Here is a 13,104-nt window from a genome sequence, read left to right as displayed (position 1 = left end):
ACTCTTTCTTATGCCTCGGATAGAGATGACAAGAAGGTTGATACCTTATCCAAAAAGATTTTTGCCTCAGGCAGCATGGCCTTGAAAGCAGTTAATCATCATGTGCTCTAGCAAAGAGCACCCACACATTGTGAGCTGTGACTGAACAAGCAGCAGAGCAAATTCCAGAAGGGGAGAAGACAGCCCCTAGACTCACACAACAGCACACAATGACTACCAACCGGAAAACACCCAAACCCAGCCAACAGAGTTATGGGGTTGAGGCTGCCAACAGCACATCACTGCTCTTTTGCAGTTTTCCAGCTTATTCCCTCTAACTCACCCCCCCCTCCCTTTTTTCAGAGCTGCCAGAGCGCCAGGGGACCACTCCGGTGGTGATAGTGTGCGGTACAAATATCCTTTAACAGTAACATTAACATGGTAACACTGTTGCAGATCCTCCAGGCTCTGGAACTCCAGGATTGATTGGTGTTGTTCAACCTTCAGGAAGCTTATTTTATTATATGCCAGTACATCCCAAACACAAGAAGTACCTAAGGTTCAAGCTCGGAAGTTCTTATTATCAGTTTCGGGCCTTTGCCATCAGGCTCACCTATGTCGCTAGGGTCTTCACCAAATTGTTGTCAGTAGTGTCGACCAGTCTAAGGAGAAGGAGGATTGACGCCTTCCCTTACCTGGACGATTGATTGATTAGGACCCGCTTTCAGGAGCAAACCCTGGAACATCTAAACCTTTCTTGCCACTCCCTACATGAACTGGGATTTATCCATTCCCATGCATTGCAGCATCAGCTTCTCTTTACTCGACTGTGCCACTCGTCAACTCCAGATGTGACATTGCTGCCGTACATACACCATGTTACTACGCCCCGTACATCAGTTCCTTTTTTCCATGTGCTCAGCACGCTGCTATTCGGAACTAGTCTCTGTGAGGAAATTCCAAATTCGACAACATTGTTATATTCAATTGATTTCCTCGATGTGTCCGAACCTAAGGTGTCTGGGTTGACGCGTTGTCAGGACTGCAATTCCACATGACTGGACTGACACTGACGAATGTAGATGGGATTTCTACAGCTCCCAGCAAATCTGTAAGTATATCCTGAATGCAGATCTGTCGATGAGAAATAAGACATGGACCTAGCAGGTGGACGTGTGATGATTTGGGGATACAATACCAGCCCCTCAAATTCGATTATTTTAAGATCTGACTGCATGTAGCAGAAGGGAACGAGCAAGGTCTCCAGATGCTAGATGGCGGCTGTGGCCCGACAAGAATGAAACGGAAGGTGAGCGATTGAGAACCGGGGGGAATATATGTGACGATGGAGATGGAGCCCTCATCTTCATGATGTGCTGTCACACCGACAGGACCAAATACCAAATGCCCACGGCCTGAACCAAAGTACAGATTTGCCTGGTTTTAAGATGGCCGCTGAGATCAGTCCGCTTTGAGCAGTGGATCTGTGGATATAGACACAGAGGAGTTGGGTCAGATGTCCACAGAGGTTGAGAGCCCTAAAGACCATTCCAAGGTAAGTGACCACCCCTCCAGAAAGGACGGCAACAGTTAATTTCTTTCTTGCCCTGCCTGAGGGAGAACTGGTGCTCCCCTCTCCCTCATCAGGAACAATATGTACAAGATGTCCAAACTTGAGGGAGAGGGCTTGTGTTTATGACGCAGGCTGCTGCAGAGATGGGTGCGCCCCCCCGAACAGCAAGCCTCAGCGGATAAAATGGCGCTCGGTACTCCAGACCCCCCATGCGCCAAACGGTCAACGCCATCTGTGTCGGAGAAGCCTTCGGGCTTGGTGCGGAAAGAGGCTCAGAAGCCTTTGGCGCCCAGTGCTTCTTTAGGCCATTGAGAGGCTGACATTCCGACCATCATAGTGGTACCAAAGCACCGATTGACACTGACGATTATTCCGTTGACGGCGAAAGAAAGACCTTTGCCACCGGTTGTTTGGCTACGGATCCTTTGTCCCCGTCTCAAGGTCAGGATTCTTCAGGTCCATGAGGTCGATTTCAGGCACCGACAAGGGCGATGATCAAAGGGACATCGATCCTTTATATACGGGAGCAGGAGGAGTCGATGTTTTTTCTGACCAACAGGCAGACCTGTTGGCACTGGCCCAAGGGCTGCATGATGACAGTGGCCTAGACACGGCTCCGGATCTAGAGCTTCAGCAAGGTCAGCCCTATATACACACCCAGGCTAAATTCAGGGCTTTAGTGAAAAAGGGTGGAAGACACGCTAGATCTAAAGTCAGCATCAGTGCCTACTCAGAGCTGTGAACTGACAGACATATTGGATGAGGGTCCTGTGACGGAGCATAATATGCCACTCAATCCGGCAATTGCTGATCCCCTAGCCTCCTTATAGCAGCATCCCTGTTCCATTTGCCCGGTCACCTCTACATTTATGGGAAAGTACAGGCCGGTGAGGGGAGACCCATCATTTCTGTCTTCTTCCCCCTTCTCCGGAAGGGCTTGTGGGGCATTCAGCTACAATCTCCACCAGTCCTGCAGCCTCCCAGATAGAGAAGGTAAATGGTTAGACGCAATGGCCAAGAAGGCATTCTGGCAGCATGGTTTTGAAAGCCACCAATGTAGCCTGTGGGTTTGCAAAATGCTTGTTTGGCGTATGGAAAGCATGTGACTCAATATGTTCCCGAAGGTGAAATGCAGGATGGATTTACACAGCTGGTGGAAGATGGGAGGGAGGTAGCCAAGCAGTCACTGCAGAAGGGCCGGGACATGGCCGAATGTGTGAGCCGTTCAATGGGATCAGTGGTAGTCTTGAGGAGACAAGCATATCTCAAAACCTCTGGTCTCTCTCCGAATGTCCAAAATAGGCTACTGGACATGCCTTTGTGAGGAGAATTCCTTTTTGCCCAGAAGGCTGACGACTCTTTGGAAAGGTTTAAAGAGTCAACATAAGCCGCAAAACTGCTGGGCCTAGCTGCAAAGTCAGCCAAACCTACCGTCAGCTTTGCCTCTAGAGGCAGAGGCTGCCGGCGCAATGTGCCTTACGGCAGCAAGGCATAGCTCCCACAGGCCAGTCAGGGGCATAGGCGTTTCTCACGCTCCGGAAGGGACAGAGGGGGGATACTAGAGGCCAAAAAGCAGTGGCTGGGGTGTCTCTGCCCTCGATGCCGCTTTGATTTCCCCTACCATGACTTATCGATTGGTGGATGGTTGGCGGGGCTTTTAGGAAAGATGTCTCTTTACTGCAATTTTCCTTCCATCTTTATGGAACCCCCAAACATCTTGCTTTTATTTTTTAATCTGACCTGTACTTTTTGCAGTGCAGTGAAGCCTTCAGCTTCACTGCACTCGCCTTTGCTCATATGTTATAGGGAAACTGATATGCCCTTCAGGCTGTTAGTACTGGGAAACCTTGATTCCCTTTGTCATGTTACTACTTTTGGTTACTTTTGTATCACTTGTGGTAACTTTTTATAATTGTGCTCAGCAGCTTACACTGCAGTACAATGAGGTACATGTTTGTTTTGCCCTAGACTAACAGGATGTTTGGTTGCTCTAGGTGTGCTAAAAGGCTAGGCTGGTGGCAGTATTGACTTATCCACACTTTTTGGGCATTTTCGTTTTAGTTTTACTGCGTTTACTAAGAATAATCAAAATGAAAAAACGAGAGACCACATCACTAAGGATAAAATGGACCTCCATTGGCTTGCCGTCAAGGAGAGGTCTCTTTAAGAGTTTGACACTAGCACATAGATGCTTATTTGGACAGGCCCCTGCATATCTTAAAGAGAGGATCATTCAATATCTACCTCTAAGATCTTTGAGATCCGAGACACAGACTCTGATTAAATGCCCGTCATTCAAGCGCTCATGTGGTCTGGGCAGATCTTTTCCTGTTAAAGTAACTCAAAACTGGAATAGCCTTCCAATCGAGCTAAGGCTTGAAAGAAACTATAATATTTTCAGGAAAAAGCTCAAATGAATAGCATTAAGAAAGTAGCATAAACAGTCTTTCTGAGCCAATGTTTGTCCGTGCTGTTTGTTAAATATCTTTGTCTCTTTGGGGCGACCCTGATGCCTACGGGCTGCGACGCAGTACAAATTGATAAATAAATAAATAAACTGTGGCTACTGGGCAAACATGTCCGTGCCAATAGATTTTTCGCCTGTCCTTTTGCCATCTTGTTCTTTAGCCTTCTTCCTGGCTGGAAAGCCCATGAAAATCCTGATAAGGACTTCCAGTGCCCGTGAAAGCAGGAGCTTTTGGCGGGCTGCTAGAGGGCTGTGTGTGTTTGCTGGCAGGATGCGGGCTGGGTCTGTCTGTTTCCAATCCACAAACTGGTTTCAGTGTGTCTGAGTGGTATGCATGAATGTTCCCACCAGTGGTCCTGATTGGACTGCTGCTGGTGTGTGTGTGTGGGCTAGTCCCACTATTGGCTGGTGAGGACAGCAGCTCTTACCTGGCTTTTAGGATAAGAAGAGGACCCCTGCATCCATTCTTCAGAGATCCTGGATAAACCTGAAGGAGCCAAGTATCCTGTCCAGCTGTGAGATCTGCGAAGAAACATGAGACCTGACTGAAGGAGGCCTGGCAACCAACTTCTGCTGCTGTCCTGGAGGTGCCCTGTCTTCCTTGTGATCTTTAGTAGTCCTGCGAAGGAGCTGCGACCCTTGGAGTGGAGGGACCATCCATTCCTGATGTCTGCTTGGTGCCCTGCCAAAGGAAGCCTTCGGAAGTGCCCTGGAACTGTCCAGTGGCTGACCAGCTTTGTTTTTGGGCTACTGTGCTGCCGGTGTCACTGTACCGAGTTATGGCCCGAGACTTGGGGTATCCTCAGATGGCCCTTTGAGACTACCTCCCGTGAAATATCGATGTCCTAGCTTCAAGGGGACCCGAGATAGGAGGGAAAGTCTGACCGCAGCTGCTGAGTCCTTTGCGTCGCTCTGCTGCGGTGGCCATCGTCCGAAACAGCCTACTCAACCCGATTACAGTCCTGAGAGGGGGGCTGCATTGAACTTTTTTGAATCCTTCAATTGAGCGTCCTTGCAACAGTAAAAGACACCAACCGGAGATCAGCACGAACCTGCAACCCCGGAATCGAGGACTGTGACTTTTGGCAAGAAAAGCAACATCGGACACTCTTCCTTTGTTCTGCCAAGTCTGGGGACGAATATCGGAGTACGTGGGGTAAGTTACAGAGTTTCTAACCTACCCCTATACTCCCATTATAAGTCAATGAGCTAATAATAAACCTTATTTATAACAATATTGGCTTTGCAACTGCTTGTTGAGCAAGACATCTGACTGTTCGGGCTACTTTTGGGCATTGGTCTAACTTGAATCTTAACCCTAAGAACCCTCACTGGACCCCAGAGACTCTACCTGCATTTTTTCCTGCCTCCTAACTTCTGTGGAACTTTAACCTGAACTATTGGGCAAAAGGCCCCATGCAATTTAGGGCTGGACAATTTTAGTTAGGAATCATCTCTGTGGACCTTTTTGTGCATACTACTTGTCTAACCTTTCCTTTACAGGTGTTTCTCATATGTATTATTGTATTGTATTGTATTTATTATGTTTATATAGCGCTTTCATCCAAAGCGCTTTACATTATAACAACGGAATACATAGAACATTATAACATTATAACAGAAGAAGCAATTTACAATGCATCGAACCAATGAAAACAGTAAGTAGAGCAATTCATCTGTGAGGGGGAAGGAGAGGGGAGAGGAAGGGAAGGAGGAGGGGAGAAACAGAAGGGATATAAGGGTGAAGTGAGAGAGGATAAGGGGAGGGGGAGGGAGGAGAGTTTCATAGGGAAGATTAGAGGGAAGGGGAGAGGATGAGAGGTGGGGAAGGTTTCAAGGCGGGGAATGGAGGAGAGATTTCAGGGAAGTGCAAAAGGAGGAAAAGGTAGGTAAAGAGCAGATTGACAGAGGTAAGGAGTTCCAGTGGAGGGAGGCTAGGAGCTGAAAGGAGCGGAAACGGGAGGAGGCACATGGGGGAGGGCACATGTTATGCCCTATAACAAAGTGAATGTATATATGTATTTAGTTTGGTAGAGTTGTGTGATAAGTCTACCTGCTAGTAGTCATTTTTCTATAGTGTGTTTTGGCCATAAATAAATAACTGTATTTGTATACATCCTGTCTAAGTCCAATCTGTGACTCCCACCGTGTGACCTCATTGTGGACCCCTTACAAGCTCACCACCTCTGAAGAACTTAGCCTAAACTGCCTGTCACTTCTACCTAAACTGGTTTGGCTTCAGCTTCCCAGTGTTGTTCCTGTCACAGTATAGGTTGGACTTCTATATATCTGTGCACCAGGCCAGAGTATAGAAAATCATTCCTAACAAGGGCATTGGCACCAGTGGTAGATTACCTCCAATGCCTTGCTCTACAGCTCGTTCGGTGGGGTTATTGTCTGCCCTTTTTAAGAAAACCTCCGGACAGAACCCCACCGCCTCCAATCCAACCGGGACAGGATCTCCAGGAAGAACTGAGAGCCCTGTTGTTGAAGGGTGCAGTGGAATAGGTACCTCCCTTGCAGAAAGGATTGGGTTGGTATTCCCATTATTTCCTGGTGCCCAAGAAGGGAGGAGGTTTCCGTCCCATTCTGGACTGCAGGGCACTGAACACGTTCATGAGGAAGGACAAATTCAGGATGTTGACGTTGAGAGAAATTCTCCATGCTCTTGAGCTTCAGGACTGGCTGATGTCAATAAATCTGTAGGACGCTTATTTCCATGTGCCGATCCATCAAAAGAACATGAAGTTCCTGAGGTTCCTCATATGGGACAAGCACTATCAGTTGAAGGTGCTTTGCCAAAGTGGCACTCTCATCACCTCCTTCTATATATGTTTCAGCCCACCAGCACAATTCCTTCCTTCTCTCTTTGCTGATCGTGCTACGAGTCCAACAATTGGCACGGGTGCTGGTGAGGGTGCGGGAGCAAGCAGAGGGACAACTGGAGGCGGTAAATAGGGAGGTGGTGCAGTTGGATCATCAAGTGGGTCAGACCTACGTTCATTCAATATTTTATTAATCATTTCGTCTGATGCATGCATATCTTGTGACGGATATATCTTTTGTATTTCTAAATGGAAGGCCCTATCCATACCTCTAGTGGAGTCAGCCTGTTTCTGTTGGTCATGCTCTAGAGCTTTCTCGGCGTTAGTCATGTGTCTGCGTGCATGTTTCTGTCTACTTCGCAAGCAATGTGTTGCTTCCTTTCTCCAGTCCCTAGCAGAGTCAAATGATGCAGGCCTGGCCTTTTTGTGCAACAGTACGGATTTTAAATCGGCTATGCGGGCGATCTCAAAACTGCCGAATTCCAGCCATTGCATTTCGGGTACATGTCTAGTTTATCTGTGCCAAATTGTATTAAATACTATTGCCCCCAAACCATATTTCACATACATTTCGTATGCCGGCGAACCTTCGGGTGGCGCTGGCTGGCCATATTCCAAAGATCGACTTCCGCAATGCAAAAATCTAGCAAAGCAGGATGTCAATTTTCCAGGCATAGTCTAAACCCCTTACTCTCTTTACCTGAACGTTTGCTTTTGCAAGGCAACACTCAACAACAAATGTCAGGATAACGGAGCACAACTCACCTGATTCCAACAATCGTCCCTCAAGGCGCACTCGTCGTGGCTAGCGTGTCTGTTAGGGAGAGTTCTCTGTTTAGGCTGAATTTCCTAACCTAGTGAGTCCCCCAGCAGCTTTGCTGGATTCTTTGGGGTTTATTTTTTTCTCCTGCCAAAAGTGAGACTCTTTCACCGTCACTCTTGGGCATGATTTGAGTGTGTTTCTTTGAATCTAGATGTGTTTAATGGGCTATGGGGTCTTTTACTCCATAGGGCTTCATGTGTTTTTGTGATGTGTGTTACACAGCACCCTCAGTGCAGTGACACAGGGGTGTCATAGTGACCCCCCAGTATAGACTCCATACCCTGGGACTGACTACTGTCTCCCAGGGCATGTAAAGTGACCATTGACTTTACTAGTGTTAAATTCTGAACAGAACCAGTACAAACCATCATATTGTGGACGTACTGGCTGGGGCAATTCAATTGCCCCGGGGTCTGTTAGTCGAGGGGGCACGTCTCCATCCCCCCTGATCGAGTTTTGGCTGGTGGCAGTGGATACTACTTTTTATATTCAACCGCAAATATTTTTCTATGGGATTTCCCATTGTTTTAGGCTACTACCTTTATTTAATTATTTACGGTAGCCTCGAACATACCGCCGGTTTATTTAATTAATATTAATTCTCCGGTTGGTATTTTTTGCCAAAACTTGATTCTAAAATGGCCTTTGTGTTCTCTTCTGTGACTCCAACCCAAGTCGAGCCCTTTGTTCCACTTTTTGGCGGGCTTCTCCACAGAAGCCCTCCAAAGTGGTGCCACTCTGTCTGGGGTACTTAGGAGGGGTGGAGGGGAATTTAGGCACCCTGGACTGAGTTGCCTAGGCAACTCAAGTCGCACTCCGTCCTGATTGGCCCAAGTGGTGAGCCTGCCGGCTCACCACTTAGCATGTTTGAGTGACAGCTAGGCTGAGTGAATCGGGGTTTTCTGCATAAAAGCAGGGCTTTGGGGACTGGAACTTCAGAAGTCGCCACAGGACCTAAGAATCCGACGAGGGAGAAGCTGAGCCGACCTGCCATGACACCACCACCGGTGGAGCCCTGCTGGACCGTCTCACCACTTTTCTCAACGACAGAGGAGATCTCCCGCCGGAGAGTCTTCTTCCTTTGACTGATGGGGATAACCAGTTTCACCGTCTTTTCGCCTTCCCGACATACCTCGTGGCCGCCTTGCCTGTGCCAAGCACCCCGGCAACCGGGATACCACGTTTTACCACGACCGTGAAACAAAGGTACCACCTTTAACCGGTAAACTCTGCGGCTGGTTTCTTCCGTGGTAGTGCAACGACCTTCATCTTTCCTCCAAGTCAAGATCTTCTCTTCCCCTGGACGACGACGCGACTTGCACCCACTGCCAGGAACAACTGCCACCGCTGGAATATCCTTCCCACTTAAGGTACCGTGTCCCGCCCGGCTTCCCTTGCTACCGACTGTACGGGGTAGATTTAGCCCCCAGCTTTCGAACCTGGGTTAGCCTGGGACACCCTGGCTAAACTTTCCTAAGCCTCTCTAAACTCTTTTTGGAACTCTGCAAGACTTTCTAAGCCTAGTGTAACTATGTGATCTTAGGTGCATTTGTGCTCTGCTCTCTCTAAGAGTGGGCCCAGCCTTTGGACTTTGGCTCACCAGTGACTTTTGCTCTTCTGCCTTGCTAACAGTGTTCCTGAACCTTAGAGTGGTATATCTTTCCATATTCTGTCTTTTTCCCTCCCTTTCTCACAAACTTATTGGAGTGCCATCTAGTTAAGCGCTCACCTCTGTATGATAATAAGTGGTGTTTTACTGTGACTTATCTGATAAGGAAAAAAGGGGTGTATATATTACAATAGTAACTGTGTTTAGAATATTTTACAATAAGAGTGCTGGAGTGTTTCAAACAGTGTGTTTTTAAATTTTTTTTTTTTTTTATTTTATTTAATGTGTTACAGTTTAGTTAATAAACTTTACACATATATGGCAAAAGAAATACAATAATGAGATTAAGATTACACAATTAAATAAAATGGCAATGCTAATAACAATAAATAAATAAATCTAGCCTAGACACAATCATACATTCTAAGACCTAAAACAACCTAAATCATCCTAAATCAAGCCCTGTGGATATCACATCAGAACTCACCAGGATACGAAATACTGACAATATTTGGAAGAAACAATTAGGAGTTAGAATTCACAATTACAGGATTCACAATTACAGAGTAACGCATAGCCCAAAAAAGGGTTCTAGTAAAGGTGTATCCCATCACTACTCCTGAGTGTAGATAATGCCACCTATTCAGATCCTAATGCCCAATTTTCCCTCTATGACCAACCAGATGTTGTATAAAGCAGTTAGAATATGGATATTTTCTGAATTTAGGCAGTGATGCCAAAATAATGCCTTAGAGGTTGCTGCAGAGTCATGCGTATACTTTCCCATATGGTGATGTATTATGCTTGTCATACTACTACATTGAGTCAGGACATGTCTTGCTGTCTCAAGAACTTTATTGATTTTACACAATCTGCAAATCCTAAGTGTCGACAGCAATTGATCTCTCCGGCCCGTGACCCATAGGGTCGGGAGTTGGTCCAGTCTTAATAGGAGTACAAAGCGTCGCAGTCTTTTGCAAGGGCATAAGTTAAGGTAATCTTGCGGTCTCATATATGTGTACAACCTGAATTTCACAAATTCATAACTTTTCAATGCACTGAGGTGGGCAAAATTTTCCAACCAGTCCCACATATCTATTCGCTTATCAAGGGCTCTCTGAACTTGCCTGGTGTAGTCCCCTTCGCGATACGTCCATCCTATATCAGCGAGATATCTTAACATTATAGCAGCGGGTGAGAGGGAATTTTGTTTTTTACATATTTCCTTATCCACAGCAATCAATACTGGATTTGTTGTACCACTACGCATTTTAATAAAAAAACCCTAGTCTCTTTTTCATCACTATAGCTTTCAATGACGGTATTCCCAGCTCTAGGCGTAAAATGGCCATTGGAATTCCTGGGGCGAGCCCCAAGACCCGCCGCCAGAATTTCCCTTCTATTACTTGTAGCCAGCTAAGATCTAGGTCGAACAGGGCCTCTAGTCCGTAGGTCACCATGGGTGTAAAAACCTGCACATAGAGTTGGCGAGTGCCCCATAACGTGAAACCTCCTTGCTTGTTAGTGAAGTTCGCAACCAGCGATGTAACCTGCGCTGCTCGCGTCTTCCGAGAATGTTTGCATATGCTATAGTCGCCACTAGGCTCGAAATCAATACCCATATACCGATAATGTGGGGCGTAAGGGATTATGTTCTTACCCACCATAAGATTTACGCGTGACACTCTTTTATTGGTAAATCGCAATACCTTAGTCTTATCAAGATTGATAGTAAGGCCATTATGATTCGCATAATCCCACAAAGCAGTGGCCGATCTGCGTAGGCCACTGATTGTGTGATCAAAAATGACCAAGTCATCTGCGTAAGCCAGGACAGTGCATACCAGCTCCCCAATCTTAGGTGGGCAATTTGAGACGGCCGTTATGGCCAATGGTATGTCATGGACAAACAGATTGTATACCAAAGGGGCCGTCACACAGCCCTGTTTCACCACCCTGTTCTGCAGCACTTTATCAGTCAGGTGTCCCTCTTGGTCTAATTTCAGTCTAACTGACGTATTATAGTGCAGCAATTTAAGGTAATACAGGATGCCTGCTGGACACCCGAGACCGTTAAGTTTAGCCCACAGACGTTCCCTAGGGATGGTGTCGAAAGCTGCTTTAAAATCAATATATAAAGAGTATAAAGGTGGTGCACCTTTATTGCGTGCTTTAGTTCTCAACAGGTTCATGACCATTAAATTGTGACTCGTTGAATAACCCTTCCTAAATCCACACTGGAAGATGGACAGAATGTTGGCCCTTTCTACCCATGATTGTAATTCCACAAGCAGTAAAGAAGCAAACAATTTACCCGTTGTGTCCAGCATGGAGAGGAGCCGATAATTAGTGGGATCTAGGCGATTGCCCTTTTTAAAAACAGGTATCAATACTGCTGTTTGCCATGAGCTCGGTATTTGCCCCTGTATCATTATCTTCTTAAACAGTATTGCCAATACGCTCGCCCAAAACTCGGGCTGCTTTCTCATAACTATATTGGCTAGACCGTTCGGTCCTGGAGCTCTGGACGGTTTGAGCGTCTTTATCTTGGAAATTATGGCCGCATATGAGATATCAAAGGCCAGATAGGGAGCCAAGGTTGTCTGAGGGCCCAATTCGTCTCTCTGTAGTATTGTATTACGGGCTAGTAAAAACTTAACCCATTTCTCAGCTTTAATAGGATTAACCATTTGGCCCTTCGATGACTCCCTAGCATCCCCCAGAAGTGACCAGATACTACGAGTGTTTTTAGAACAAATCGTCTGCACTAATCTCTGGTGAGCCCAGGTATTAACGGCAGATTTTATATTTTTAATAATAGATCTATATTTATTTTTAATTTTCCTCGCAGCCACTCGTAATACATCAGATGGTCCTAACTTTTTCTTGCTCATACGCAGTTCCCGTCTCAAGTCCCTTTTGGCATCTCTAATCTTATTATTATAAGAGCGAGGCCCACCCTCCGGTCTAAACATGCTAGTGGTCGGAACCAAAGCATGTGTATGAGAGAAGGCTTTTATCCAATTTTCTATTGATTCAATAGACATGGAATGGAAATCGGGTAAGTTTGGCCATTTATCCATCTCGAGTGCCAGTGCTGCCTGATTAATGTTCTTAGCCGACCATCTAATGTTGGAGCCTGATTTATTCGCATAGACTGTGCCCATATTGCACTTGTCGAAAGCTCTCTGTTGTATGTTTAGTATACAGTGGAGAGCTGAATGATCGCTCCATTTATTTAGTGATACAGACATATCTTCCACTAAGAGGAGCATTTTAGGGCACATGAAGATGTAATCAAGGGTACTACTATATAGCCCATTGGACCAAGTATGTTTCCCCGGGTAGTCACTATTCGTATAGCCATTCAGCATTTCCAGATCCCATTCGTCAAGCAGCCGACGCCAACGTGGCCCCTCGATGTCGGTTTTAGTATGTGTTAGGAGATGTTTCTCTCTTAACTTGGGGTTTTGAGGATATTTCCCTGTCTCAGCAGGAATACGACAATTAAAATCACCCGCAACAATAACTGCTCGATTACCAGGTAGGACCGACCAGGAGGCCAGTAATTCATGAAGGGCTTCTTGAATAGGTTCACTAGTTCCCGCATGCGGGGGATTATATATATTTATCAAAAGGAACTTCCCCTTATCAACCTGTGTTCCATATTCAACCTCTACTGCCAGCATATTATCACAAGCATTACATGGTATCTGTCTCGAGGGCAGAGAGCTAATCACACCTCATGCGGGGGATTATATATATTTATCAAAAGGAACTTCCCCTTATAAACCTGTGTTCCATATTCAACCTCTACTGCCAGCATAT

The 13,104-nt window shown here is 46.2% G+C and overlaps 1 protein-coding gene across 18 annotated transcripts in view; it reads left to right on the top strand.

Moving 5' to 3' along the window:
• CACNA1A (calcium voltage-gated channel subunit alpha1 A) overlaps positions 1-13,104 on the top strand; it is a 2,932,691-nt gene that overhangs the window by 2,336,828 nt on the left and 582,759 nt on the right. The gene's annotated exons all lie outside the window — the stretch shown is intronic.

This window comes from Ambystoma mexicanum, chromosome 3q, assembly GCF_040938575.1.
Source record: "Ambystoma mexicanum isolate Mex_15411 chromosome 3q, UKY_AmexF1_1, whole genome shotgun sequence".
Classification (NCBI taxonomy): Eukaryota; Metazoa; Chordata; class Amphibia; order Caudata; family Ambystomatidae; genus Ambystoma; species Ambystoma mexicanum.
This window is presented reverse-complemented; position numbering and strand designations above follow the sequence as displayed.